Source organism: Vombatus ursinus, unplaced genomic scaffold, assembly GCF_900497805.2.
Source record: "Vombatus ursinus unplaced genomic scaffold, bare-nosed wombat genome assembly UNPS02014786.1, whole genome shotgun sequence".
NCBI classification, from domain to species: Eukaryota; Metazoa; Chordata; class Mammalia; order Diprotodontia; family Vombatidae; genus Vombatus; species Vombatus ursinus.
The window spans coordinates 6,731,505-6,742,617 of NW_020954564.1; the positions used below are offsets into that span (position 1 = coordinate 6,731,505).

General features: G+C 34.6%; 1 pseudogene; it reads left to right on the top strand.

Annotated features, from left to right (window-relative positions):
• The first annotated feature begins 1,553 nt into the window (after positions 1–1,553).
• LOC114047338 lies at positions 1,554–2,399 on the top strand (annotated as a pseudogene).
• The last annotated feature ends 8,714 nt before the right edge of the window (positions 2,400–11,113 follow it).

Genomic DNA, 11,113 nt, shown 5'->3' on the forward strand with positions numbered 1-11,113 from the left:
AAAGAAAAAAAAAGTTTCAGAGATAAAAAATCATATTCCCTTTTGGCAGAGCACTGGTAGATAAGGGTGTGATAACCTATGTGGAGAGAGAAGAGAAAGAAAGAAAGAAAGAAAGAAAGAAAGAAAGAAAGAAAGAAAGAGAAAGATGTGTTGCTTGGTCCTTAGTGGCCAGCTCCTTCTCTACTCGTAGAGGTTGCTATTTGTCCTTTGTTCTTGAAGAAGACAATGACATCATTATATGTGTGTAGAGGTTGAGTGAGGGTGTGCATTGTTACCATAGAACATCTCCCTTGCAGATTTCTGAATCCAGTCTAAAAAAAGTCACTAGTGATTGATAATCACCACAACTTACTTCACAGAAATTAGTAAGCTTTAAGTGAATATATTGAAGAAAAAAGAAGAAAGGAAGTAAGGAAAACACTTATTAAATACCTATGTACCAGGCACTGGGCTCAGCACTTTACAAATACTTCATTTCATCCTAATAAAAACTCTGGGAAGTAGGTACTATTATGGTCCCCATTTTATAGTTGAGGAAATTGAGGCAAAAAAGGTTAATTGACTTGAATAGGGTCACACAGCTAGTTAATGTCTAAGACTGCATTGAACTCAAAACTTCTGATTCCATTATGCCACCTAGCTGCCAAAAATAATTCTATAATCCTTTAAACAATGGTGCTGGATTTATTTTCTACACACTGCTTAAGTTTACAGAATATTTATGATTACCAGTCTTCTTATACTTAAACCCCCACATCCCAGCCACTGTGTATTCTTTGATCCAGTGATACCAATCCCCTTTCATCTCCATGAAAAAGGCACTCCATCTCCCAACTTCAGTTATTTTCACTGGCTATCTTTTGTGCTTAGAATATTTTCCCTCCTCATTTCTGAATCTTGGACTCCTTGATTTCCTTAAAGTCTAGGCTAAAATCCCATCTTCTTCAGGAAGTCTTTCCCAATTTCTTTTAATTCTAGTTCTTCACAGATATAGTTATAGATAGGTTTAGTTATCTACCTATCTGCCTATACATATTTGTGTATATGGAAAGAGATAGAGAAAGAGAGAGACAGAGAGAGAGACAGAGACAGAAAGAGAGAGAGAACACTTGTTCATGAACTCCCTAGAGGAAAGATTATCTTTTGCCTTTCTTTATATCCTTCACACGTAGTAGGCTCTAAATCAATGTCTATTGACTGATTGCCTGATGATCTCACTTTATCTAATATAGTGCTTTGTTTAGTACCTTTCAGATTTCATTATCACATCATTGTGTGTTATATTTATCTCTGTTGTAAAGGACACTAGAAACTCTTCCATCTTTACTAAAAGAGTGCTTATCTTCTTTTCTTTCATGGACTCTAAACTGAAGAAGGATTTTCTATGGAGGTTGACATCTTCCTTTAGATATTCCTGATTGTGGATAATGGTGTCCTATTTGCATCAAGCACTCCAACATTCCAAAACCTCTTGGAAGAGATATAGAATAATGCAAAAGAGGTTGTCCTGAACATTTAAAAAAGGTGGAGAGTACTCTTTCCCTTCTCTCAAGATGGAGGACAAAAAAACCCCAAAGGAACTAAAGGAAAAGAAGATCCAAAAGGAAAAAAAACTCAAGAAAGAAGATGTGGCTGAAAAGGTGGTGAAAAAGTCTCGAAAGCACTGCAGTGCAAACTCAGTCCTGGCCCGAGGGATCAGTAGATACTCTAGGTGTACAACGTATTCCAAGACAGCCATGTACAAGCAGAAATGTGCTGCCCCAAAAACCCAGATTGAAAGGAAAAAGAAAGAGAAGGTGTCTGCTACTATTTCAAAGCCAGTTGGTGGTGATAAGAATGGAGGAACTCATGTGGTAAAGATTCACAAGATGCCAAGGTATTACCCCACTGAGTTTGTGCCTAGATAGCTGCTAAGTCATTGCAAAAAGCTCTTCAGCCAGCATGTGAGGAGACTTCGATCTAGCATCACCCGAGGTATGGTTTCGATCATGCTCTCTGGCCCTCACAGGGGCAAGAGAGTGGTTTTCCTGAAGCAGCTGGCTAGTGGTTTGCTAATGGTGACTGGACCTCTGACCATCAACCGTGTTCCTCTGAGAAGGACCCATCAGATATTTCTCATTGCCACCTGTACCAGGGTTAACCTTTCAGGTGTAAAAATTCCAAATCATCTTACTGATGCTTACTTAAAGAAGAGGCTCCGTAAACCTAGACACCAAAAAGGAGAAATTTTTGACACAGAAAAAGAGAAATACAAGATTACAGAGCAGCGAAAGGCTGATCAGAAAACAGTGGACTCTCAGATCCTGCCCCAAATCAAGAAAATTCCTCAGCTCCCTGCCTCCCTGCGTTATGTATTCTCTCTCTCCAAAGGAGTTTATCCTCACAAACTGGTGTTTTAAATGCCTTGCACAGAACTCTCATTAAAATATTTGGAATAACTAAAAAAAAAAAAGTGGGGGTTGGAACTGAATGAAGGATGTCCATATTCTGGATTATGCTGGGCAGTTGGATAGAAGATCTATAGAACACATCAATCAGTATATTGGACAGACTAAAGCCAGGGTTGGGGAGCCTGTGGCATTCAGGCCACATGTGGTCCTCTAAGTCCTCAAGCATAGCCCTTTGACTGAATCCAAACTTCACAGAACAAATACCCTGGAGACAATGAGCTGGGTCCACAATAAAATAAAAGGAGAGTGTGCTATATCTTTCCTTTAGGATATCACAAAGCTCTTTAATGATCTCAATCTTTTCCTCAATTTTAATATCAATATTTTTATTGGTATTGTTGTATGACTTCAATTAAAAGAAAATCATAATAACTGGAAAATAGTTTCACATGGAGTATAATGGTGAAGAGCATGATGGTTATGAGCACACTGTAACATACATACATATGTACATATATGTATGTGTGTATGTGTATATGTGTATGTATGTGTGTGACTTTTAAAAATAACCTGAGTAAAAGATGTCATCAGGCAAATGTAGGAACAAAAAAGAAGATGAGTTTGTCCTGTGGCTAGAGTGAGGGATAACAGGTCAACAGCTTGTGTGATACTATTGATATCCTCAGTATATCAGAGGAAATTGAGGAAGATTGATGCATGTTGGGTGGACCTTCTGTGGTAAACTTATGGGAGGACATGTACATGAGTCTACAAAATAGATGGGATTGGGTTATTATCTGCATACCTGAGAGAATGTTTAAGTCAATATACAACACAACAATATATAAACATTTGTATCAATATTATTACAGATGCATATCTGTATGTTTATCGGTATGTGTACCATATCCCACTATTAAAGCCTGTAAACTTCATAGAAAAGGAATTCATCTTAGCTCAACTTAGAATCTCCTCTAGTGATTACCACAATATTCTGCACACAGTAGAAGCTTAATAAATGTCTAGTGAATTGAATGTGCTATTAACCAAGTGAACTTTTGCAAAGTGACTCTAACTTCTCTACTAGTTTTCAGTATAAAATCAATTTCTATAACAGTCCTCTGGGTTTTACCAGGGATGTGATTAAGATGGTGATCTCCTTCATTGTATATTAAATAATAAATCATCTGTCCCTTGGACAAATTGAGCTGACCTCTGTCTGTCCTTAAATTGTAGGGATGAGCTATATCAGCACATTGGTATGACTTGCTCATCTGGTTAACAGCTCATCTAGTATCTACTGTCTCTAATTCTCGCAGGGCTCCAGCCTCACCCATTTCCTTTATTCCTAACCTTTGAAATTTTACTATATACTGTGCTTCTTTCATGTTAACCCACTAGGAATCTGCCTGTTCTGCTTTGATTCCTATTGTTCCCTGGCCTTGCTTTATCTCCTATTCTTAAAGTTTACTCTCTCCATTGAAAATAATGTCTCCTCCAATGCTGTTCCCACTCTGTCTGTTTTGGCTTTATTCTTGGTGAATAACAGTGACAGCTTATCACCTGACCATGTGGTTCAACCAGAAACTCAAAAATTCTCCACAGCCACTTCATATAGGTTCTACCCTTATGTTTGCTTTTAAACTCTACAATGAACCATTGCTGGAAAAGCTTCATACACCTGGTTAGCCCTTCTCAATCTTATCCTGATGTAACAAATATTCTCACTGTGACAGGTGAATTTTGAAGTAACTGAGGAAACAAAGGTTCAAGCTTTCAAGCATATTATTTTATTAAACAATGCATGCCAATTGCATAACAAATTGAGACCAGGCCTTCTCAGCTTGGTGCTTTGTATACATTAAAAGGATACAATTAACAGGATATAAACCAATATACAAAACTAGGTAATCTAATTTCTAATTGGAGGAAAAGAGGAAAAGAGTAAGGCCATTGTGAGTGGACAGGGGGAGAACAAACAGGTATGATTTCCTGAAATCAGAAAATATATATCAAAGAGCAAAAAACAGCAACTGATTGCTGATTGATCAATATGAGGCTAGTTTTCAGATAAGATATATGAATTGCTTGAGATATGTAATTGTGAAAAAACTCCTTGCATCAATCTGATCTGACTGACTTTCTAGTCAACATTTCTAGTTAAGGGTCTCTAACTAATAGGTAGAGGTAGTCCTGCTTGCCAGCCACACAGAGGTTAGTTCAAACAATGCAATAAAGTTTTCTCACAATTCCCACACCTGAATATAATTTTCTCACAAGACAAAAATTGGATTGGACCCATAATTGTATCGAATAGAAACGGAACTGAGGTAGCTTCAGAATTGAGTCACAAGATGGAGTAAGTGTGGTTCACTCAATTCCCACAATTTCCTCACCACAGCTTTTCAATTCTCCTAAAGTATGTGTGTGTGTGTGCATGTGTTGTGTGTGTGTGTGTGTGTGTGTGTGTGTGTGTATGTGAGAGAGAGAGAGAGAACACCACATGATCCTTGGTTTCTAGGACTTTTCATTTTTCTTCAAATAGCCATTACACATTTGCACATACATACACACACATCTCTTTACACAGATATTTGTACAAAGCTTCCAATCTACCAAAGTACTTTCACATCTCAGAGATTAATAGATTGTTGGAACTGTATGGAAATTTAGACAACTCCAGGGCTCTCATTTCATGAATGAGAAAACTGAGGTTGAGAAAGGTTGAGTAACTTTCCGTGGTCACACTGCTATTAAGTGACAGAAACAGGATTTGAATCAAAATCTTCTGAGTCCAAATCTCATGCTTTTTTCATTATACGGTATTTCTTTTCCTCAAGGACACAGGGTTTGGAGTTGTATTTGAATTTTGGTTTTGTTATTTACTAGTTATGTGATGCTGAAAAGGCACGTAACAACTCTCAACATCAAACAATCAACAAACATTTAATTAAGCATTTAACTTAGGAGCTATGATAGGTGTTAGAATTACAAAGACAGAAATAAGATAGTCCTGAAGCTCAAAAAGTTTAAATTGGCTTGAATACTACTGTATCCTTAAGTCAACAATCCAAGTTAACAAGCATTTATTAAGGTATATTAAATGCTAGAAGGGCTGCTAGGTGGCTCAGTGGATAGAGCACTGACCATGGAGTTACAAGGACCTGAATTCAAATCCAGCCTCAGACACTTAATATTTGTGTGACCCTGGGAAAGTCACTTAACCCTGTTTGCCTTAGTTTCCTCATCTGTAAAATGAGCTGGAGGAGGACATTGCAGACCAGTATCTATGACAAGAAAATCCCAAATGGGATCACAAAAAATCAGATATGACTGAAATGATTCAACAACAAGAATTTGTGTCAGGAACCAAATTGATGACAATAGAAATGGTTTTAGAAAAAAAAGATAGTTCAAGGCGCTTGCATTTCAATGAGGAAAGATAACACATAAAAGGAAGCTGAAAAAGAGAGGATGAGCATTTGTGGCATGAGTGCTTTTTATTTTTCCAAAAGTTTTTTGTCAAATAGTTCATCTTTACCATTTTAGTTGCAGTCTTTAGATTTATCAGACCCTAGTTATTAGGTCAATTTCTTTCCATATATCGTGTACCTATTGTTTTCCACTGATTGATCTTTACTTTTCTTAACCAGTATCAAATGATTTTGATGAGTATTGATTTATATTATATTTTGGGACTGGTACTTCCAGGTCCCACATTTCCTACATTCCCATCAACCCTTGTTTCTCTTGAAAGTCTTCATCTTTTGTTTCTCCGGATAATTTTTTTTTTTGTTTCACTTAGCTCTATAAAGTAAAACTTTGCTACTTTAATCATCATAGCATTTAACAATTAATCAGCTTAGTTAGTGTCATCATTTAAAATATATTGACAGCCAACACATGACTATGGGCACCAGATGGTGTGGTGAATAAAGTACTGGCCTTAGAGTCAGGAAGACTCATCTTTTATGAGTTCAAATCTGGTCTCAGACACTTATTAGCCGTGTGACTTTGGGTAAGTCACTTAACCCTGTTTACCTCAATTTGCTCATTTGTAAAATGAGCTGGAGAAGGAAATGGCAAACCACTCTAGTATCTTTGTCAAGAAAATCTCAAATGGTGTCACGGAGATTTGGACACAACCAAAAATGACTGAAAAACAACAGGAAAAGCCTGAGCAAAACCCATTGTTTTGGTAAAACACATCTGATTTTTTTCATATATTGTCAGTTTTATTCCAATTATTTTATTTTTAAAATTTGCAACAATGTTCATTAGGGATATACTTATAGTTTTATTTTTTATTTTGACTGCCCTGGTTCAGGGAGCCATGTCTTATTTGTATTGTAGAAGGAATTTGACAGGTTGCTTTCCATTCATATTTTTTTCAAACAGTTTGTATAATAATGGAATTATCTTCTCTTATTTTGATAAATTTGATAAAATTTGCTTATAAGGATACCTAGTACTAGGCTTCCTCAACTTCATTAGGGATTTGTTTTGTAGTTTATTTAATTTCTTTTCCTAAATTCAATTGTTTAAATTTTTTGTTTCTTGTTCTGTTAAAATGGGCATTTTATACTTTTTTTTATAAGTATTCATCCATTTCATTTGTTGGGTTTTTTTTGGCATATGGTAGTATATGTTAATTTCTAATAATTTTGTCATGCTTTTTTCATTTGTTATGAATTCTCCTTTCTAATTTTGAATATAAACAATTTAATGTTTATCTTTCTCTCGCACTCAAATTAGCTAATAGTTTATTTTATTGTTGCTAATTTTTCCTTCAAAATACCAAATTTTACCTATTTTAAAGCATATTTTGCTTTCAATTTTGTTAGTTCCTTCTTTGTTTTTCATATTTCAATGTTGATATTTAATTGGTGTACTTTAAATGGATTTCTAGGGTTTTTTAATTACATGCCAATTTTTTCCCTTTTACTTGCTTTGGTTGATAGAAGAATTTGAAGATGTACATTTTCCCAAAGGAGTACTTTGGCTGGATCCCACAAATTTTGATATATCTCATTATCATAATTTTCTTTGATAAATTGATTACTACTTTTATGGTTTGTTAATTGTTCCACCAATTTTGTGGGATTAAATTATTCAGTTACCAATTAATTTATAATTCTTTCTTCAATGACATATTCAATATAATGTGGATTGCATTTTATTCAAAAAAGACTATTTAATATTTTTATTTTTCTTATTTTGGCAGCCTTTACAATCTAATTTTTTTTTCTGCAAATGTATCATGTGATATTAAGTGTGTACTTTCTTCTTTTATGATTCTTCAATTCTCATAGACCTATCATATCTAAGTTTTCTAAAATCATATTCGGTTATTTTTTCCTATTTATTTTTCCCTTGGATTTGTCTATTATTAAAAGGGGTTCACTGAGATCTCCAACTATTATAGTCTTAATGTTTATTTCTCACTGTAATTGATTTAGTGTTTCCATTTAGTATTTGTACAGTATGCCATTGAGTACTTATATATTAAGTATTTACATCAATCCATTGTCTATGTTACCTTTCAGCATCATGTAATTTTAGTGTGTATTTCTTTAAAGCAAGTCTATTTTTATTCTTGCTTTGTCTGATATAATGCTCAATACCCCAGCTTTAGCTCTTACAAATCTTCCTATTTTAATTGATTATGAATCTTTATTTTTTGGTTATGTGTATTGTAAACAATTTTTTTGGTCTACTTTCTAAACCATTGTAAAATCCTCTTGTATTTTATAGGTAACTTCATCTTTTTCATATTCATAGTTATAATGATTAATTGTATCCTTATTCATATTTTTATATGTTCTCTTCTCTTTGCTATTTTCCCCACTTTTTACAAAGAAGGATGTGGTAACACAAAAAAGTATACTTAGCACTAGTACTATGTATGATGTGATAAAATGCCAATTATTCTTTCTTACTCTTTTTTTTTTGACCTTTTAAAATATCTCTTCATAATCTGCCTATGAGCTATATTATAAATTTTGGGCTAGAAAAGTTAAAGACACTCAGTAGTTGTTTGTATGTTTGTTTGATTTTACTGCTTATCATTTTATCTTGTGTTCTTCCTAAATCTTTATTGGAGTAGATGTCAGAGGAAGTTAGGCTATTCTATTCCTCCTTCTCTGCCTTCTTTACCACTGCTACATTTTAGAACTTTTTTTTCATAATATATTACTATCTCTCTATCTAGCCAATTACTGTGTAATGTGATCTTTAAGCCTAAAAATTATCTGCATTCTTCAGTGCTTTGAATCTATGGCTTTGCCCAACTAGAGTTTAATCTCATGATGTCCCTTATTTGAGAGTAACCTGAGCATGGCAAAGAGTTAAAAGATTTTTTATCTTTTTTTCACAGTATTGCCAGACATGTAAATTTTAGTGCTTGCATCAACTGCCCCGGATTTCTGTAGCTAGATTGCCAAGCTATTCTTACGGGGGCTTCTTCCATTTCTTCCCACCTAAAAGAACACTGAATTTTACTTGATCTTTGGCCCAACCTGTAAAAGTCTTTCTGAAAGTGTGCATTGGTTTCACCATGTTCAGAAATATTTCCCAAACACATTTCCCAAAAGGCCCGTATTTAATTTAGGACAGAAATAATTCTTCTTGATACATCCATTCCAGATTTCTGCAAGAAGCTTTCCCCTCCTCTCTCTTCTTCTCTTTGCTTTTTTTGAACTTATCAGAAAAAAAAGGTGTTCAGAAATACTTCACTTTGTTGACACTTAGAGCAGTAATTTCTATTTCTCCCGTTTCTGGAGCTGTGAGTCAGTACCTTTGGAGAATTGACATGACACTTTTATTGCATTCTCAAAGATGGAAAATGACAGCCTTTTTGGTACCCAGGGTCTCTTACCAGAAGCCATACCCTGTTTCCATATGAAACCTTAGGTGTGTACTTGGTTGGCTTTCTATCTCTATTTTTGTTTACATATACGTATGTGTCTCCGTCTCTCTATCCCTATCTGTTTCTCTGCCTTTGTTACTGTCTTTCTGTCTGTCTCTGTTTGCCTCTGTCTCTGTCTCTCTCTTTTACAGACACACACACACACACACAAACAGAGCCTTATTTTTTAAATTTTCCAATGCAATGCAATCTCTAATATCAATTGAGAAATATACTCTATCAAAATCTGCTATTAAGTTCTTTAGTACTTTACAAAAGATTTAAACTTGGGATTGGAAGAAGGGTAAGCCCCTGGGATACCTCTGCCCTAGTTCTATAGAATTAAATTATACAAATATTTGTCAAATACCTACTGTGTTCAAAGAAATCTAAGGGGTTCTAGGGATGCAAAGATTAAACAGGACCCAGTCCTTGTATTCATAGAGCTTAGAATCTATCAGAATTATCAGATAATTAATAAATCAATAGACAATTATTAAGCACCTACTATATGCCAGGCAAAGTGCTTTGATTGCAAAGGCAAAAGTGAAATAGTTCTGTCACTTGAGAAGCTTTTATTCTAGTGGTGTGTGTGTGTTGGGGGTGGTGCAACATGTGCTTTTTTAAACATATTCTTAACATATACAAAATGAATCCAAAGTCATTTGGATGAGAGCTTACTGAATGAAAGCCGAGATCAGGGAAGACTTCTCATGGAAGATGGAGTTTGAACTGAGGCTAGAAGAAAAATAAGGATTCTAAGAGACATAAGGAGGGAGTATATTCAATTCAACATTAGTAGAGGCCTCCAAAGGTCATTGAACCAAACACTCTGACTTCAGGCAGCTGAATTAAAAGCTTATGTATTTGTTTCTTTAAAATCTCTGGAGAAAGGGACTTCACATACTCTGATGAAGGTTTATTTTTTACCTGTGTGATGTGTAGGTCACTGAGCCTCCCTTTGCCTCAATGTCTTTGTCTGTAGAGGGAAGGGGTTGTAGATAGTCTCTAGGGTCCCTTCTAACTCTAATACCAATTCCATGACTTTATCCTGTTTGTATTCCCTCACTATTAAGCAAAAAATTCTCCCACATGTCTAATTTAAATCTTTCTGATATAAGTTCACTTTTCTCCTGTTTGGCTTTCTGCAGTCATAGAGAACAGATTAATCACTGACAAAATTTAGAAACAAACAAACAAATTTTAAAAAAATCCTTTTTTGTTACATGTATCAAAAATTAACAATTTATTATTTAATCTCTAATAAGAGATTACTAATACTAATTGTTCTTTAATTGCAAATCTTATCTCTTCCAACCAGATTATAAACTCCTTATGATTAGGAAATATCTCATTTTTTTTCTTAAAATTTTCCATTATCCACTAAAGAATGTAGCTTAGTTCTGGGAAATATGGTTTTTAAAAGTACTTACTGGTTGATTAAAACACTTGAAACTAATTGTCATTATCCCTTTTCTCTATGTAACGTAGATGTCATCTTTGCCACAGCTAGCTAGGGTCAGGCTGTCATATTGAAAAAATTTCCAAATGCTCTGACATACAGTCACAGGACTTTTGAGTGCCCACTTAGAACAACAAATACCAGTAGAGCCCCAAGGTAACCACCTCTGTAGTCTCTTCTAGAAATGTGTCACAAGAATGGTGAGAACATCAGAGACCGTTGTATGAGATAGCAATTAAACAAATTTGGAATGTTTAGACTGTTTTATAAAAATAATAAGAATTATTATGACTGCTACTACTACTACAATAATAATAATAATAATAATAATAATAATAATAATAATAATAATAA